Source organism: Perognathus longimembris, chromosome 2 (genome assembly GCF_023159225.1).
Source record: "Perognathus longimembris pacificus isolate PPM17 chromosome 2, ASM2315922v1, whole genome shotgun sequence".
NCBI lineage: Eukaryota > Metazoa > Chordata > Mammalia > Rodentia > Heteromyidae > Perognathus > Perognathus longimembris.
In genome coordinates, this window is record NC_063162.1 from 71,710,098 (window position 1) to 71,728,993 (window position 18,896).

The 18,896-nt window shown below is 39.5% G+C and overlaps 2 pseudogenes; both read right to left on the reverse strand.

Annotated features, from left to right (window-relative positions):
* Positions 1-3,031: 3,031 nt before the first annotated feature.
* Positions 3,032-4,032, reverse strand: LOC125346701 (annotated as a pseudogene).
* Positions 4,033-7,501: 3,469 nt separating this feature from the next.
* On the reverse strand, positions 7,502-8,343 carry LOC125346696 (annotated as a pseudogene).
* Between the last annotated feature and the right edge of the window lie 10,553 nt (positions 8,344-18,896).

The window sequence follows — 18,896 nt, forward strand, 5'->3', positions numbered from 1 at the left end:
CTGGCCATACCACGGGGAGAGCCATGTAAGCACTTCAGTCCATGTTCAGGCCACAGACAAGAGCTTTAGGTTTCCACAGATGAAGAACTGAAGCAGGGATATGAGGGTTGAGTAATGATTCTGCAGTTCCCATGACTAGTGAGTTCTGGAAGTCAGAGGTGTGGTCGAGGGGCTCAGCTTCAGTCAGGCTGGACCTGTACACAATGAGAAAGTCATTCATTGTAGCTGGAGTTGGTTTTAACTCTCGTCACAAGATGCTATTGGGCAGTCTTGTCTTTCTGGGATTCAAGATGGCTGCAAGTCTTACTCAGTGCCAAGGCAGATAGAAAAGGGAAGTAGGGTTGCCTTGCTAATGATGCATTCTGTACTCAACCTGTGGGTACCTGCAACATTCATCCTTGGTAGCAAAAACAGCTTCTGCCTGTGTGTGATAATGTCTGCCTTGGTGACCACTCCTCAATCTTGATTGATTTAGGCTGTCAGCCTATTTGCGAAGGATCTGTATTGTAGGTTTCTAGTCCATGAGAAAGAAACAGAGTAGGGGCTTAAAGGGGTATCAGCTGAAAGTTTATAAAACTAGAAACACCATGATAAAACAGAATACCAGAGAGAGTCAAAGCCAGAAATACTTGGTTAAATAAATTACACAGAGAGCCTCTTGTTATATAACTCCTTACGTATGGATGCCTACATTCACATTTGGAGTCAATAGAAGTAGTCATCATTGTTTTGTTCCTACCAAAACATAAGGCCTTTGCCAAAGGGCGAGTTCTCCTGTTAGAGTAACTGAAAGAGCTGTAGTATCAGTAATCCATGGCTAATATTCTTTCTCCATAAAATGTTGTCTTTAGTTGTTTTTGGAAGGATTGAGACAAGAGACTCCCTATTTGTCATGGATTGTTCAGGAATTTTTGTTTGGGGTGTTTTTTGTTGTTGTTTTTTTTTTTTTAAGGCTGGGTCTTAATATGCAGTTCTGGCTGGCCCAGAACTTATCATCTTCCTGTTTTAGCTGTCCTTGGACTGGATTACAAATGTGCACTACTAGGCCCACTCTCTATTTGGATTCTGGTAACTTCCCTCCTAAACAATTCTCATGGAAGACATTACTATAGTTTGGTTTAAATTGTTCTTGTCAACAGGATAAACTAGGTCCCAGCCTCTCTGGTTAGACCACATTTTGAAGGAAAAAGGACAGCTGATAATATTTCTGAATGTAAGAAATTAAGTCTGCCTGGAATCTATTGCTTACCTTAGTTTTTTTTTTTTGTAAGGTCCTCATATCTCAAAATATCATTTAGATTGCTTTGTCCTGAGCAGAACTTTAGTGGACAACAGTTACAAAGTTGTAGAAGAAAAATACAAACAATGGTTACAACTTTTTATTTTTTAAGTCCCAACAAAAGCATTTGTTTAAAGTAAAAAAAATCAGGAAAATAAGCACTTAAAAAAGTCATTTTTTCATGAATTTGAACATAAATGTTCTAGAAAATGAATGAAGCTGCAGATGAGAAAAGACAGAATAATCATGGTAAAAACTGAAGAGGCTAGCAATGGACAAGAATCACTTTTCCATTGTAAACAACATTTTGGAATAATCATTATGATTGACAGCATTATATCAGCACCACAATAAACTCTCCTTATTATCTTCTTAATAATACCTAAATTTTCCAGATGCCAGTGACTCACAATTATAATCATAGTTACTCAGGAGGTTGAGACCTTGAGCATTAAAGTTCAAGGACATCCTGGGCTGAAAAATACATGAGGCTCCATCTACAAAATAACCAACAAATAGTAGGCTGGATATGGGGCCATGGTGGTGAAGTGTCTGTCACACAAATAAGTAAATGTGAGGCTCTGAGTTAAAACCCTGGGTCTGAAATTAACAAAAAGAAAACCAGCACAAATGCAAAATGTGTCAGGGACTATTTTGCATGTTGAAGGTCCAAATCTAATGCACTTTGTATAAATGTGAGCACTTGTTGATCATATTCATCTACACATTTGCCTGTATTAATGTTAAACACTTTCATTACAAAAGTTTTCACAATGTTGAGATAAAGTTTCAGCTCACACCCCTACACATTACTAATCATAGACACAGCAAGTTAAATGTAATAGGATTATCTAGAATAATAGCTGCTTGCTTAACCACAATTATAAAGTACTCTTTGAAACATCAACACAGATACTTAAATTCTGATTCATTTAAGATGATTCAGTTTCTCAAGTAGTCAAAAGCCTGACAGAATCATAGAAAACACAAGAATCATCTGTGATAAAACACAAAAATTTTGGTCACTAAGGATGTTTTTTGATAATTTTCTTCTTTTTCCTGAAAACAAGTTTTATTTCACTTAAATAAGGGTTTAAATACATTACAGAACACTAAAACTGGGAGAAAACCAAAAAACAGTCTGTTACTTCATATGATACTGGGCAGCCTTACTTAAGTTGCAAACTCTACAGCTAGCTACATGACAGATGACTCCAGTCATGTTTGTTCTCTTGTCAAAAGTTTAACTCTTACTAAGCTGGTCTCATATCTTTTTTTTTGGACATCCCTATCAAGGTTATATGTCTGGTCAACCCAGGCCTCCCCTAGTGGCACAGCTGCTGTTGCTTGCTGCCTTACCCCATTTTCTCTGGATTACCATGGGTGGTTCAAAAGAGTGACATTCTTTTAGGGCAGGGGAAGCTGCAGAGGGAGCTTCTGGCTACACATAGCCACCTGTGACCCAGGGGCTCTGGGATTAACTGAAACTTCACATTATTGCTTTGTTGCAGGCTGGACACTGCCAGGTGCCTACTGCTTGACCTCAGTTTAAATGAGGGACTTCAAGACTAGACAGCATAGCTCTTTTCAGTTTATTGCATGAAGGAGTTAACACTAGTCCAAGTTAAAAGTGGACCCCAAATGGTTACATTATACAAGCTGTGAGGTTTTTAAACTTGGGACAAGGGACAGAAGGGAAATTCTACTCATTGCAAGGAAATCCTCACTTAAGCCTCAGTGAACCACAAGCACTTAAAACCCATGAACCTTCAGCTGATCGTTGTTAGCCAGTCCAGTCTCTACCACGAACTGGCATATGTTCTTGTGCTGGTCACCTTGTAGCTGAATTAAGTCTCCATATTCTAGATGCTCAATTACAGTACCATTGCAGGCAAATCTCTTTTTTTTAATTTTTATTATCAAACTGATGTACAGAGAGGTTACAGTTTCATACATTAGGCATTGGATACATTTCTTGTACTGTTACCTCGTCCCTCATTCCCCCCTCCCTCCTCCCCTTTTCCCTTTCCCCCCATGAGGTGTTCAGTTCATTTACACCAAACAGTTTTGCAAGTATTGCTTTTGTAGTTGTTTGTCTTTTTTACCCTGTGTCTCTCAATTTTGGTATTCCCTTTCAATTTCCTAGTTCTAATGCCAGTATAGACCATTTCCAATATTCTCAGATAAGATTACAGAGATAGTGTAGATACAACCACAGGAAGGTGATACAAGAACATCATCAAGAGTAGAAGCTACAGATACACATGGGATGTTGAAAGTAGTTACAACTGTGATATAACAATCGTTTCCATAACATGGAGTTCATTTCACTTAGCATCGTCTTATGTGATCATAAGGGTATAGCTATTGGGCTCTTGTGATCCTCTGCTATGACTTGCCTAAACCTGTGCTAATTATTCCCAATAAGGAAGACCATAGAGTCCATGTTTCTTTGGGTCTGGCTCACTTCACTTACTATAATTTTTTCCAAGTCCTTCCATTTCCTTACAAATGGGGCAATGTCATTTTTTCTGATAGAGGCATAAAATTCCATTGTGTATATGTAAACACCTTCACTAGTTTCTCTTTATCATAAACATCAACTATCCCTTGGACAGTAGTAAGGGTCTTCCTGCTGTTTCTCTGTTTAATTCTTATATGGATATAATCCTCAGTGCCAACGGAAGCAGATTATCACCCTTACTTGCATCAGCAAAGGGGTCGAAAGAGTGGAGGTTCTGGGTAGCAGACATATGATATGATTCCTTTTCCTTGGTGGAAACAGCTTCGGTGGAGGCTCAGTAACTAGAGTGACAATTTTCTTAAGAGAATTTTAATATCATGTTTTTTATCTAGCCACAAACAATTAGATTTTAATTTTATATAAGTGAAATCAGTTTTGAGCTTAGAAAATTCTCTTAATGAATTTTAATTAAAATAAAAATAATTTGTGATTAAAAGTTAATAAACAGCCCATTGAATTATGTAAACTTTTCATAAGCTCACCTTTTAGACATTTTAAGATTTACTTACAGTTATTGAAACTTGTTTGAACCTTCTGAGCTTTGTCTCTATTTTTCCATTCTGGAACACTCATTCACATTAAAGTAAATCTTACCTTATGAAATTTTTTCTCAACCCAATCTGTTTTATTTCCATTTTATTTTCCACAAATGTGCTCCCATACTTTTATTTTTTTCCAGTTCCAGGGGTTGGACAGGGCCTGAGCACTGTCCCTGGCTTCTTTTTGCTCAAAGCTAGCACTCTACCACGTGAGCCACAGTGCCCACTTCTGGACCTTTCTGTGTATGTGGTGCTGAGGAATTGAACCCAGGGCCTCATGCATGCTAGGTGAGCACTCTACCACTAAGCCAAATTCCCAACGCTACTTTTTTTTTAAATTGCAGTGTTGGGGTTTAAACTCAGGACCTTTATCTTGCCAAGCAGGTACTATACCCTCTTGGCCCTCTGCCAAGAGGTGTTGGTATGTTTCAGAGAGGGTTTCACTTTATGCTCCTTCTGGACTGTAGTCCTCCTATTGGTGCTTGCTTTGTCCTGGGATAACAGGTACAGACCATCATGCCCAGTCACTGGCTGAGATGGAATCTGATGAACTTTGAAGCCTGAGCCAGCTTCAAACTTGGATACCTCATTCTTTATCCCCAAGTAGCTAAGATTACATGTGTGAGCTACTATAGACAACTTTCTCATAACTTCTTAAAGCTTTCTCATACTTTTTGGTTCTTTTCTCCATGCCCCTTTATTTTCCTTCTAATTTTCATTTTGAAATGATTTCCACAAAAATTTTTGAATTTAGAAAAACAGTATTTCTTTTCTGAGTAACTTAAAATACTCATAGTATCTTATCAGTCTTTTATGTCCATGAGGATTCAGGAAGGAAGTCACCTCAAACTGTCCACACAACAGCTTACAAAAGCTCATTGTTAATAGACACAAATGCATCATGAAATAAAGCCTCTTTCTAGGCAGTTTTAGGCAGCTTGTTTTTTAATTTTAAAATTTCTTTACTCTTATTATAGAGGTGATGTACAGAGGGGTTATATTTACATGAGTCAGGTGATGAGTACATTTCCTTTTGTACAAAGTCATCTGTTCCCTCATTCTCTCCCAGCCCCTCCCTCCTGTCTCCACCCACAAGTTGTCATCAGTGTCCACTGAGTTCCATTGCTGTATTTTTTCCACCCTTTTCCCTTGAGTTCTGTGCTCTCCCTCCCGCCCTCCCACAGATATACAGGTGAATACACCATTTATAAGGTAGAGAATACAGAATCATCAAAAACTGAAAACTAAAAAAGACAAAATACTTTTTGTTTCCATATCTTGTAGTTCATTTCATAATGTGCGTGTATATATATATATATATATATGTATGTATATATATGAAAAGACCTTAGGCATTGTGCCTTTGTGATTCTCTCCTAAGAGTAACCTCTTTTGGTCTCACTTTGTATGTCTTGAATCCTGTGTAATTTTTCACATCCCAGTGCGTTTCAGATCTAACTTCCACATATCTGAGAGAACATGTGCTGTTTGTCTCTCTTGGCTTACCTCACTTAACATGATTTTTTTCTAGTTCCACCCATTTGCCTGCAAATGACATTTTATATATAGGTATCACATTTGTTTGAACCACTCATCTATTGTGGGGCATCTGGCATGTTTCTATATCCTGGATATTGTGAATAGTAGGCAGCTTGGTTTAGAAACATCTTTTTTAGTCCTGTTTTCAAGCTAGCACTTAAGTGCCTACATTATATGCTACCTGGGAGCATATAATTATATATACTCATATAATTATATAAGAACCTTAGGTGACCAGTTTTCAAAGTATTAGAGATAGAAAACAGAGATCATAGCCCTGTTATAACTTTATGAGTTCAGTCTGAGAATCATCCTAAAGAAATGCATATGCATTGACCAAAGTGCAATATACATAATGTGTTGAAACTCCTTTGTACAACTAGGGTAATATGTTTTCTATTTGGTTTCTTTAAAGTCATCTTTTTGAATTCTTATCTTGGTGGTTAATTATTATAGATGAAGACTATTAGACAATACCTGAAATGCTACATGAAAACTTACATTAACCCACAGTGCCCACTTACAAAGCCCATTCTTCTGTCTCAGTTGTAGATTAATCAGTACACATGAACTGGAATAAGAATAGACCCAGCTAGAATTCTCCCTGAGGGGAGTGGGTACATGTGGCACTTCTTGTTCTTTGACTAATCACAACCTAGATCTCAGAACACTTGTGTTTCTTGACTACTTCTCTTCTTGCTACTTAACCACCACAAAGTTGCAGAATCCAAACTTCCTGGTTAGGCAACTAGAAGGGGTTCAAAACAGTCCAGATGAATCCGAATGCTCTGAACTTCTTCTAAAAACAAAAAGGATCCAAATTTCCTCTCAGATGGATCATGGAAGAAGTCCAAATGAGTTCAAACAAACTCAAACAAGCCAAAAGAGCCCTAGAAAACAAAAGGGAGAGTGAAAACTAAGTGACCAGTCAGGTAGAATTTATTGAGGGTCAGACTTCAGGGCCTGTAGAGACCAATGTTAATTTTTCTACCTCATCAAGGGATAGTAAAAAATAAATCAATGATGTACACTTGTAGTCCCAGCTACACAAAGGCAGATTTAGAATTGTCAGAGTTCAATGTTAGTCCCAAACAAAAAGTGAGCACTTATCTGAAAAATAAACCAAAGCAAAAAGGTCTAAGGCTTAAGTGGTAGAGTATCTGAGCATGATGAGGCCCTGAATAAGAAGGAAGAGAATGATGAGAAGATGAGGAGTGAAGAGGAAAGGTGGAAAAGGAGAAAAAAGAGGAGGAGAAAGGTAAGGAAGAAAAGGAGGAGAGACAGAGGAGGAGGAAGAGTGAGAAGATAAGCAGGAAGAAGAGGAGGAAAGGAGAACAAGGAGGAGAAGAGAAAGAGGAGGAGAGGAGTTTGGGAAAAAGAAAGAAATGGACAATATGGTCAAAGCCTGTAGTTCTAAGGATTGACCATATTCTATTACATTTATTCCTTAAGAACAGGGGTCATAATCAATCCTATACCTTATTTCTTGGTAGAAAACAATTTTTATTAAGTACAAGTTAACAATTTGAGAATTTGAAAACTTTGGAAATCACAGCAGTACAGAAACAATTTTGTTCCAATGTGAGGAAATAGTGGAAAAGATGTGTGACATAGGAAGGGTCAGTGGATAATTCCTTGCATGAAACACGGCATATCCAGGCAACAGTCATCAGAATGTGACAGATTTTATTGTAAAGTACTAACTTCAAACTTTCTGTCCCTGAATATTACTCAATAAAGTAGACCTGGAATGCATGGTGAGTTATAAAACAGATAACTATTACTAAGAGAAAGAAGAAACTCTTGATCTGGGCTCTAAACTAGTGGTGGGCCTACATGTTCAGCCAATGGGCCTTCATCAACCGCAGGGGGATGGCCACCGGCATGAGGAAGAGGACCAGTACAGTTGCCATGATGACAGCAATAATGGGGTAGTTCAGGATGACCATTTCCAGGTAGTGAAGATCTCTGTGAAACTCAAAGCACTGCTATTTCTTTGAGTAACTTGGGTCTGTGCCATATTGTAATATATATATATGGGGGGGGTGCAAAAGAATGAGTCCAGCAGTGATCCAAATAGCCATGCTTAGCACCATTGCATGGTACTTTTGAAACTGTTGCCTCTGGAGTTTCTTAAAATAGATGAGTAGCCAGAGAGTAACAATGGCCATGTAGAAAATAAAGGTGAAGTACATACGGCCTTAGAGGACGGCACTCATTGCCCAGCAGGGAAAGGATCCAGGCTCCCAGATGTCAGGGAGGTTGTAGCTGAGGCAGAATGGAGAGCTGGCCAGAAGGTTGGAGTGCAACACCCAATATTAAAGACCACGCTGGAAATCACCAACCGGCTATTTCCTCTGGACATCATGGGTAATATCACAATGGTGACAGCAGTGCTGGCCAGAAAGAAGCATGCTACAATAGGCATCACAATGGTCGAAGTCCATGTTTGAGACATTGGCTGAGGTGGTTATATTGCTCCACTCCGTGGTTTGCCATGAAGAGCTTAGTAGGTCATAGTCAAAAGTTTATGTCATTGCTGCCTGGGCAGGGGGGAGGGGGGCACGGTGCCTGTAATTATTAAACATGAATTCAATTTTTAAAAATGTTTATGTTATTATGGTTGGATGTATTGGAATGCTACCATCACTAAGCATTCAACCTAGTTAAGGTTGCAGATAACTGTTTATGTACTCAAAACCACATACCAGCTGGGTGCCTGTGGCTCATGCCTATAATCTTAGCTACTGAGGAGGCTGAGATATGAAGATCATGGTTCAATGCCAGCCCAGGCAAGAAAATCTATGAAACTGTTATCTCAAATTAACCACCAGAAAACCAGAAGTAGCACTGTGGCTCAAAATGGTAGGACACTAGCCTTGAGTGAAAGAGTTCACAGACAGCATCCAGACAGTTTTATAATAGAAAAAATATATAAATGTTATGATTCTTAAGGATAGCCTACAAGAAGTCAATTATTTTTTACTTCTTCTTCCTTTTTGTAAGTATGGACTGACACATAGCTACATTACTACATATCAATAATTATTTAAGTATCTCTGACTATTAAAAAATGTTGAGACATTTACTCTAATAGTATGTTTCACAGGCAGAAAAATAGCTCACACTTCTTTCTCGGGCAATTCTGTATTATTTCCTCCCTTTTCTGCTGCTCATCTGGGCAGAGCCAAAGTTCAATCATTTTTATCTAAGAGAGAAGTTACTTCATATTGTAAATCTAAATAGCTTCGAATTTCTGTGCTACTGTGGAAATTTCTTTCTACTCTACGAAAAAAAATTATATAGAATCTTGCATAACTACTACCCATGATAACAATTTGCTGAAAGTTAAAAACATAATTATAATTTGAATGGCAATCTAATTTTTAGGTTAAAGTATGCATGTTAATAAATGATATATATACCTCTAAGATATACGGTATTTTGAAGCTTTTATGTGATACAATAATTCTACATGACTTTAGAACAACAAATAGGGCACTGATATAGTTTTAAAGTTTGGGCTCTCCCCAACGCTAAACAGATAAAATTTCAGTCTGAAATTATTGTGAAACAATGAAAACTCAAATCAGTTGAAATGAGGACATGTCCAAAAACAGACTCAAAGTATATGGAAACAGACAGACAGCTAGCGTTTGCTGTTTAATAGTGAGACAGATATTTAAAGTTCTCTTTTTGGATATAAAATAATGGAATGAAGAGATTCTACTTTGCAAGATTTTCCTGGCCCCAGGTGGCTTGTGCCTATAATCCTAGCATCTCAGGAGGCTGAGATCTGAGGATTATAGTTCAAAGCCAGCCCAGGTGGAAAGTTTGTGTGAATCTTATCTCCAAAAAGCTAGAAGTGGAGGTATGGCTCAAGTAGCAGAGCTCCAGCCTTGAGTGCAAAAGTTTAGAGACAGCAACCAAGCCCTGAGTTCAACCCCCAAGACCAGCTCACGCACACATGCGCGTGTGTGTGCACGCACACACACATATGCACACACACGCACGCATACACAACTTTCATGAGATGCTAGTTTACATCTATAAAGAACCTAACATACTTTCATGCATACCACATCATCCAAGTGTGGATGCCATTTCTCCATCTTTAATGAGTAGAAAGATATTCCCTAATCACAGCACAGAAGGTTGCATGGTTTCAGTCACATCTCACTCTCAGAATTATCCTCCAAATACTGAGCTTCAGGAGAGAAGTTCACAGCACAGAGAGAAGAGAATTGCTTTCTTTTTTCCTCAGTACCTTATGTTGATGACCATAGTAGCATCACTTCTAACATTATCCTTCAAAAGTCTATACCTGAAGGTCTTTCTTTGCTCATGAAAACCAAATATTGAAATTTCTAGATACATACTCTGCCCAGAAAAAGAAAAAAAAAAACAGTATTACAAAGGACTTCCTTGTTCTTTATCGTTTTGGATGTTCTTTGGCAGGAAGTCCCAAGGTTGGATGTCATTTGTTGATTGACTCCAGAGCTGTCTCTTAGAACCAAGACTACTCAGCACTGCAGTGGAGCGAACCCATAGCTCAGGGATAAAGGAGAAGAAATAGCTTTCAAGCTTTACACTAAATGCTTACCAAATTAATTGGCCAAAATAAAGGGCCCAGATAAACCATCTGTACCACAAATAGATGTTTATCTCATGTGGTAAAACAGATTCACAGTTGTTGCGCTAAGTCACAGTTTTCATTCCAGTGAAGTTCTTATTTGCAGAAGCTTTTCCTTCATGCAATAAAATACTTTTATGGATGGCCCAAAATGTTTTATATTCAGAATGAGAATGATACGAGGAAGTATTTTTGTTACGACTTTCATAGTCTGCATTTACATTTTGCATTTGTGATTTCCTTTCTCTCCTGGGTGCCTGCCATTTTGGAGAGGTGGTTGCTTTGAAGCTTGAGCCTCTGGTGCGTATTTTTCTCAATCTTCTTTCATGTTCTTCTTCTTGTTCTATGTTACTTACTCTCCTAACCTCATACTCACCTTGCAGTGTCCTAGGGCTTTGGAAAATAATTTTAAGAACATATTAGGCTTATTACAACATGAGAGACCAACACCCTTTAACACTTGCAATCAAACCCAGCCCAGAATCATAGTATTGTTCAGCTATGAAAATTAAAAAATATTTAGACTTTATCACCTGTAATGCTAGTGCATTATAGTTTCCATTTAAGTATCAAGCGATAAAATTCTCATTTGCCTTGGAAAAGAATAGGTATTACCTTACCTGGACCATCTGCCACAATGCTTATGGACACAACGATGCAGAGAACAGAATTGAAATTGTGGGAGCCAAATGCTAAACTGTTTCAAGAAAGGCTCCCAATGAAAGATAAAATTCTAACTCCTATTATGAACTCACCTTCATACCATCTCAACTCAGCTGGAAAATTTTGCCTGGAAACAAATTTTCAACTCATTTAAACATCTCTCCTTAAATCAAATTAATTCCAAAACACAAAATCTGGATTATAGGCCCAGATTTTTTATAGGTTTTTTTTGTTTTTTTTTTCCAGAGCTGAGGCCAGAACTCGGGGCCTTGCACTCACCAGGCAGGCGCTCTTCTGCTGAGCTAAATCCCAGCCCCCCAGATTTTTTTTTTTATCAGTCATGGGGTTTGAACTCTGGGCCTGGGCACTGTCCTTGAACTGAAGAGTTGACAGTGTTCTACCACATTGAGCTACACTGCCACTTACAATTTTCTGGTGGTTAATTGGACATAAGAGTCTCACAGACTTTCCTGCATGGGCTGGCTTTGAACTGCGATCCTCAGATCTCAGCCTCAAGAGTAGCTAGGATTATAGGCATGAGCTACCAGTGCACGGCATAGGCCCAGATTTGGACATACTATCTGCCATTCCCCCCCCCCCCCATAAAATATGCTCCTGGGATTTGAAGGATAAAGTATGTTTCCATAGAAACCATGCTATATTTAGGGGTTGCTTGTCTGATGGAGGACAGAGTGGGAGAGAAGTATGACCAAGGGTAAAATAAAAATAAAAAACACAGAGGTGCATGCATATTAATTGTCCCTAATGATGACTAAAGGCTACCTGCTTACAGGTGTGTAAGTGGCTTCTGCACACTAGCTATAAGAGTGATAAGTATTCCATCCTTTTTCTAACTACAGAAAGATTTAAGCTTCCTCTCCCAGCAGGAGTACCAGTTCTCTAAATCAGATCTTTCATGTAAGTAATTTACTCTGGGCAAAATTCAAGCTTTCGATTGAACAAATGAAGCCAACACAATTCAGAGTTCAGGACAGTCACAAGACCCTGAAGAAGAATGAGAAGCCATAATCCCTGTTCAGAATTTTATTCCCACCTTACCATGGTGCACACATCATGAAAACTTAGAGGGTGCCCCCTGGCGCATGCATGGGAAGTCTATGGCCTAACTTTCCACTTCTCTGTAATCTTATCTTTGGAGTAGAATTAAACCTCTTTTATTTTTTATCATTTATGGGCCTTGAACTCTAAGCCTGGGCTCTGGGCCTGAGTGCTTCAGCTGAAAGCTAGTGCTCTACCACTTGAGCCACAGTGGCACTTCTGGTTTTCTGGTGGTTAATTGGAGGTAAGAGTCTCATGAACTTTCCTGCCAGGCTGGCTTTGAACTTCGATCTCAGCCTCCTGAGTAACTAGGATTACAGGTGTGAGGCACCAGCACATGGCAGAAGTAAACTTTTAAAACAGAAGTTTTATTTTTGTTGTTGTTGAGGAAGAATGGTCCTGGGGCCTGTCTCTGAGCTTTTGTGTTTAAGCCTAGCACTGTAGCACTTAAGCCTAGCACTCTAACCACACTTCCACATCTGGCCTTTGGGTAGTGAATTGGAGAGAAGAGTCTCACAGACATTTCTGACAAGGCTGGCTTTGAACCATGATCCTCAGGTCTCAACCTCCTAAGTAGCTAGGATTACAGGTGTAAGCCACTGGGTCCTAGCTCAGATGCATTCATTTTACAGGGAAGGAATTGGGCCCTCAGAGGCAGCCTGCCAAGGAACACAGAGGCCCAGTGCTGCACCTCTCAGTCTAGCCTCTTTCTCTGACATTCTCTATGGCAGGCACTACAGGCAGAGACTCCCGATCTTCCGAAAGTTCTTGTTTGTGAGGGGTGGTACTCTGCCTCTTAACCCTTTGGAAGCATCCCAGAGGAGGGAGACATTTAATCAAGAATGAGAAAACATTTTATTCAACATAGGACTTCTCTTATAGTCATCTTTTAAATTTCAAATATCTCAATGTAGTGTATGAAAATCAGCTCTTGTGCTGATTTTCTTATAGGAAGGGCAGTTTACCCCTTTGCAATTTACTGGATAATGTGGTTTAGCCTCATACTCCCCTCTTCATTCTTGGCCTATATGGAAGACCATTATCGTTTCCTCAGAGCACACAGAGGATCCGATGGCTTTACTAACGCATGATCTGTGCTAGAACAAAGACAGAGATGCAGCTCAGATCCATAGATTAGAGACAACTGCTCTCTGAAATGATAATTATCTTCAGATCTTGACATCCAGAGGGAGTTCAGTCAAGATATGCTTCACAATGTTATCAGATTCATGTGACAAGGAAGACTTGGTGAAAATCCACAGGAAGAGAGTCATTCTGACTATAATAACAGCCAGACTTGCACTAGGATTACAAATATGTGTCTTATCATAGTGCTTTTTTTTATAAAAAAAAAAAATCAACTTTCCAACCAAGCTTGATGGCACATACATACAATCCCAGCACATACGAGGCTAAAGCAGTTGGTTCATAAGTTCAAGATCAACTTGGAAATATATATGAAAGCTCAAAACATAAGAAAAATAACCTTCTAGAGCAATATTATTCTGACCTGACTGTGCTCACAGGCCACATTGGATTTTGGTAAGGTACAAACCCCAGCTCAGCTATTAGGTCATTGGACCTGAGGTCTGGCATTTCTAACTCCCAAGCTGATGCAGTGTCTCAGTGCGACAAGACTGGGCCCTCCACTCATGTGGCAGCCATTTGCCATAGGTAACAATTTTGGTTTATTGAAATTCAACTGATGTTCATAATTCACTTCTTCAGTCACATTAGCTACATTTCCAGTTCTCTATCACAGACACTTCTGGTGAATAGATTTACTAAAGAAAACACAATGTCAGTGGGTGCAGTGACTCGGGCCTGTGAGCCTAGCTACTTAGCAGTTTGAAGATGGGAGAACCATAGTTCCAGACCAGTCTGGGCAGAAAAGTCTACAAGATCCCCTCTGAACCCAGAAAACAGTGCAGTGGCAAACTCCCATCATTCCCAACAGATTGGGAGGATCAAAGTTCCAGGTCATATCAGGTCAGGCAGAGCAGTTCGAGAGACTCCATCTTGACAGAAGGAAGCTGGGTATACTGGTATGTAGTTGTCATCCTAACAAGGGTTGGAAAGCTGAAATAGGTGAATTGCAGTCCAGGTTACATGTCTTGGTAGGAAATGAGGCCCTGTTTCAAAAATAAACAGAAAACAGCAAGGGTAGAGCTGTGATACAGCAGTAGAACATGTGCTGAGCAAGTATAAGGCCCTGAGTTTAAATCCTAATCCTGCTTTTAAAAAAAAGAAAGAAAACTCTTAATTTATAAAATAATTCCTAACTTCTGTAGATCTCACCTCTTTTGTAGCACTGGGTTAATAGAGAATAGTAAGTGAGGTATGGACAAGTACACTTGTTCAAAAAGAATGGTTAATGAACCCTGAGATGAAGGGGTCTCCAGCAGGGCATAGCCAAGGCACCACAAAGTTGTTGAGAGGACAAATGTTCAAAGATGTGAAATGTGTTCACAGACCATATGGTAAAGAGCTGGGCAAAGAGGGCAGGAGTTGACAGAATACACGCTCCAACAAGGAACTGTGAAGATGGATGCTCTCTGCTTATTCAGATGATAGATTTCAGCCATACCTGTGCTGGGCCAGGCTGAATGCTGGCTGCGAGAATGACACAAGTGTGGATCGCTCAGGTCACAATGGGCCCTTGCCATGACCTAGTTTGTACTCAGACAGCTCAAGGGATCCATGAAATGCCATTCATTAGCCATCGTGGATTTCAGAATCTGCAGTCCTAAGAAACTGAAGATCTTAAGCTTTCAAAGAAACCTTACATTTCCCTCTGGCTAAGTAGAAAAAAATAATTACTTTGTCTTTATAACCCCAAGGACTGAGAGACTTTGGCTCTTTTGCAGGCTCCAGTGAGGGTGAAGAGCCATTTCACTAATCACCTTTTTTTTCCCCACTCAAAAATCTCACCAAACCCTTAAAAAATAAACCCCATTTTCAAGGAGAGGACAAGCCCTAAGGGATTTTTGCCTATGAAAGTCTGATTTCCTTATTCGGAATGTGAAAGGCAGTTTTAATTAACTGTGCAGGTCAGCCTTCTTTCAAGGAAATAGCACTTCTTAAAATTATACTAATTGCCTTATTATTAGTGAACACAAAGAGAACTCAGTGAAGTGCAAGGGTGATTACACTTTTCCTCCATGTGCCACAAAAGTCCACTCAAAAAGAATAGTGTACATTGCAGGCTGAGTAGATGAGGTTTCATTTCCCCAGGGCAGTGTGGGTCTTTGGCAGGCTCAGAATATTGCCTTCTAGATGGCTCCAAACCGCTAGCCCGTTATGACCCTGGGTTACAGAGTGGTAAGGAATGGCTGACAGGGAACTCCAGTGAGAACATGGAACAACTGAATCTGAGCTGGGTGAGTTCGAATAAGCTACAAGATCTTTGAGTACTTCTAAAAAATAGGAAGCATATGATTTTCCCCTGTCATACAAGGAATTAAAAAAATCCATTAATAGTTGCACAAAGGAGTTTCAGTTCAACATGTCAGTTTATGAGTATCTTGATCCATGTCACCCTTTCAGCATTTCCCCCCATCTCTCCCAACCCTAAACTTCCCCTCCATTTACCTAGTTACATTCTCTCATATATACATTGAATGTTATGACTGTATTTGCCCTACAGAAGATTTATTTTGGAGACTAAATGCAATAATACTATGTAAATGGTGGTTATGTTGTATTGTTTAAGAAAACATGACAATAAAAAGTAGTTTGTAAATGTCCTGCTATAAACATCATTTCCCCACTCAGTAGTTTCCATTTGTAGTTGATTAATTCCAGAGCTTCAAATTTGGAGAGCTGACTCTATTCAACCCCAGCCGTGCAGCATTCATTTATCTAATAAAGCTAGCAACGCTTTCAATAGGCGTGCTTCCACACTCCTGTCTTACTGTAAACACCAAAGCAATGTTTCCTAACTATTCACAACTAAAATCAGCACCAAACCTTAATACATCCCTTATATAATCACCCAGCCCAGCCTTGAAGACCATTTCCCAGACTTTCTTCAGATTCCATCAAGAGCTGGCTATGCTTGGTAACCAGTTTTGTAGCTGGATTTTGGAGTTATCATTTGATTCAATAAATTCCCACAGTAACCCCCAGAAAGGTAGATGTTTGGAGATACCATTGCAGCCCAGAGGAATTGGAGGTTCTGGGAAATTCAGAAACATGCCTACATTTCATTTACTAATACAGGCTGATCAAGGATACAAACCGAAGTCTTATCAGTTAAAATAAGAATTCATTTCTTCACCTATTTGGTCTTTCAACATATATTTATTGAATGCAATACAACCCTAGCTTATAATAAGAAACACAGTTTAAAAATATATACCTTCCTTCAACAACTCTAAATTGTAGTTAAACTGTTAAAAAAAAAGGAATAAATGAAAGTGTGTGGGTGATGCTAACATTTGATGAAATATAGTCTTCTAAAAGGTAGACAATGCGGATTTACAACTTGAAGCAGTAAGTGTCTCTCTGCTGAGATGCTGTTGGAGCATATGTGGTGATCTAGAAGAACCAGGGATATATTCTCAGTCGCAGGAACAGTATATGCAAAGTTTCAGAGGCCAACAAAATCTGCAACAACCACAACACAATTGAAAAGGAAAGACATGAGTGTGAGGGAAGCAGGGGCCTAGCATTTTAAGCTGGATGAAAAGATACTGGGAAATTTGGGGTAGATTCAACAAAATTGAATCTATACCTTTAAAGAAGGCTCGTGTGTGTGTGTGTGTGTGTGTGTGTGTGTGTGTGTGTGTGTGTGTGTGTGTATAAAACTGATAGTGGTGTAATAGAAGTTGAAAAAGACCAAGAACAGCTGTTCTGAGCCCTCGACAGTGGCAATATATGGATCAGAGAAGTGGTCAGATAAGTGTCATGTTCGAAGGTAGGGTCATCAGTGTAGGGCCACAGAACACATAGGAGTGTGAAGGAGAGAGGATGTCTAGGGTCATGTTGCCTTTAGATCCAGGTCTGTCCTCTCTTTGCCCTGCTGCAGAACTGGAACATCTCCCTGATCAAGAGGCCAGGTGCAAGACTGTGCTTGTCCTGGGCTCTGCTTCCAATCACAGGTATATCCATCCTCCTGGGCTGTGGGGGCAATAGCTCCAACACCTTAGAAGGTGGGTCTCAAGGACCCCACTCCTTAAGGACCCCAGTCCTTTGGGACACCTACTCCTAAGGGACACCATACCTTAGTTACCCCACTCCTTAAGGACACCATACCTTAGGAACTCCACTCTTTAGGGGTCCCTACTCCTTAAGGACCCCCACCCTTTAGGATCTCTACTCCTTAGCAATTTCCCCACATGGATTGTCTTTGGGGACAGGCTTTGTAAATTTTTTCTTTCATCCTGAGAGTAAGGTTTGAATTTTGAACCTGGTGGGTGGTGGACCTGCGGGTCCGGGGGGCTCCATAATCCAAATGTATTTCCTTGGCATATTCTCTGCCTCAAATTTGAAGACATGTGAGCTTGTGTGTGTACCTACTGGTACTGGTGCTTTAACCCAGGGCCTCGTGCTCTTGGTCAGCTTTCTTGCTCAAGGCTGGTGATCTACCACGTGTGCTACAGCTCCACTTCCAAATTTTTGCTGGTTAATTGTGCATAACCATCTCTTGGATTTGTCTGTCTGGGCTAGCTTTGAAACAGGATCCTTAGACCTTAGCCTCCTGAGGAGCTAGGATTATAGGTATGAGCCACTAGATCCCCACTGTGTATTTGGGTTTTTTTTTATCTTAACTGTACAAAATGAAGATTTATTGTGTTATTTCTATACATTCATGTGGAGTACTTGGAGCACATTCATCTCTCTACTGCTTGCTTCTGTTTCCAGCCACACATCATCCCTGTGTTCTTTAGCTCTCTTTACCTCTTAGCTGCTAATTCCTAATTATCCAATCTGCTTTTATAGCTAATGACTCATTATGTTATGGTTTCTCTGTTCAAATTACCATGTGGTTTCTGTCTCCTTATTGGACCTTGATGGATACAAAGAGCATTGAGAATAATTTCTAGGTATTTGGTCTGATCAAATGGGTGAGAACTAGTACCATTTGCTGAGATGAGGAAGGTTAGTCACTTAAGGGAGGAAATCAAGTGTTCTGCTCTGGTTAAGTTAAATTGCTTATGATTATAAGTGGAGCTTTTAAGTTGTCAGGTCTGTGTTCATGGCTGGATTCTAGGAGAGAGGATAAAGCAAGAGATATACATTGTAAAGTTCAGCTTATAGGTGACATTTATATTTTTATTCTTAAGAGGTTATACAAGGGAGTTTCGATTCAACATGTCATTTTATGAGGACAGTGCATGTTGATCAATCTCATCTTTTTCATCATTCATTATCCATGACATTCAAAGTCACAGGACTGCCTGAAATCTTTTGGGGGAAGGCTGTAGAGAGAGGCAGAAGCACCCAGAATACCGAGTCCTGTAACATCCCAATATTTAGAGACTGAGGAGTAAAGAATGAGTGATAAAAAATGAAATGGAATAACTCAAGAGATAGGAAAATAAATCTAACAGGAAGCATTCCAACACCTAAATGAAGTTGTTTCAATAAGAAGAGATTACTGAACCATATCATCCTTTTCTTGGGGAGTTAGACGAAGACTCATTATTAACTATTGCA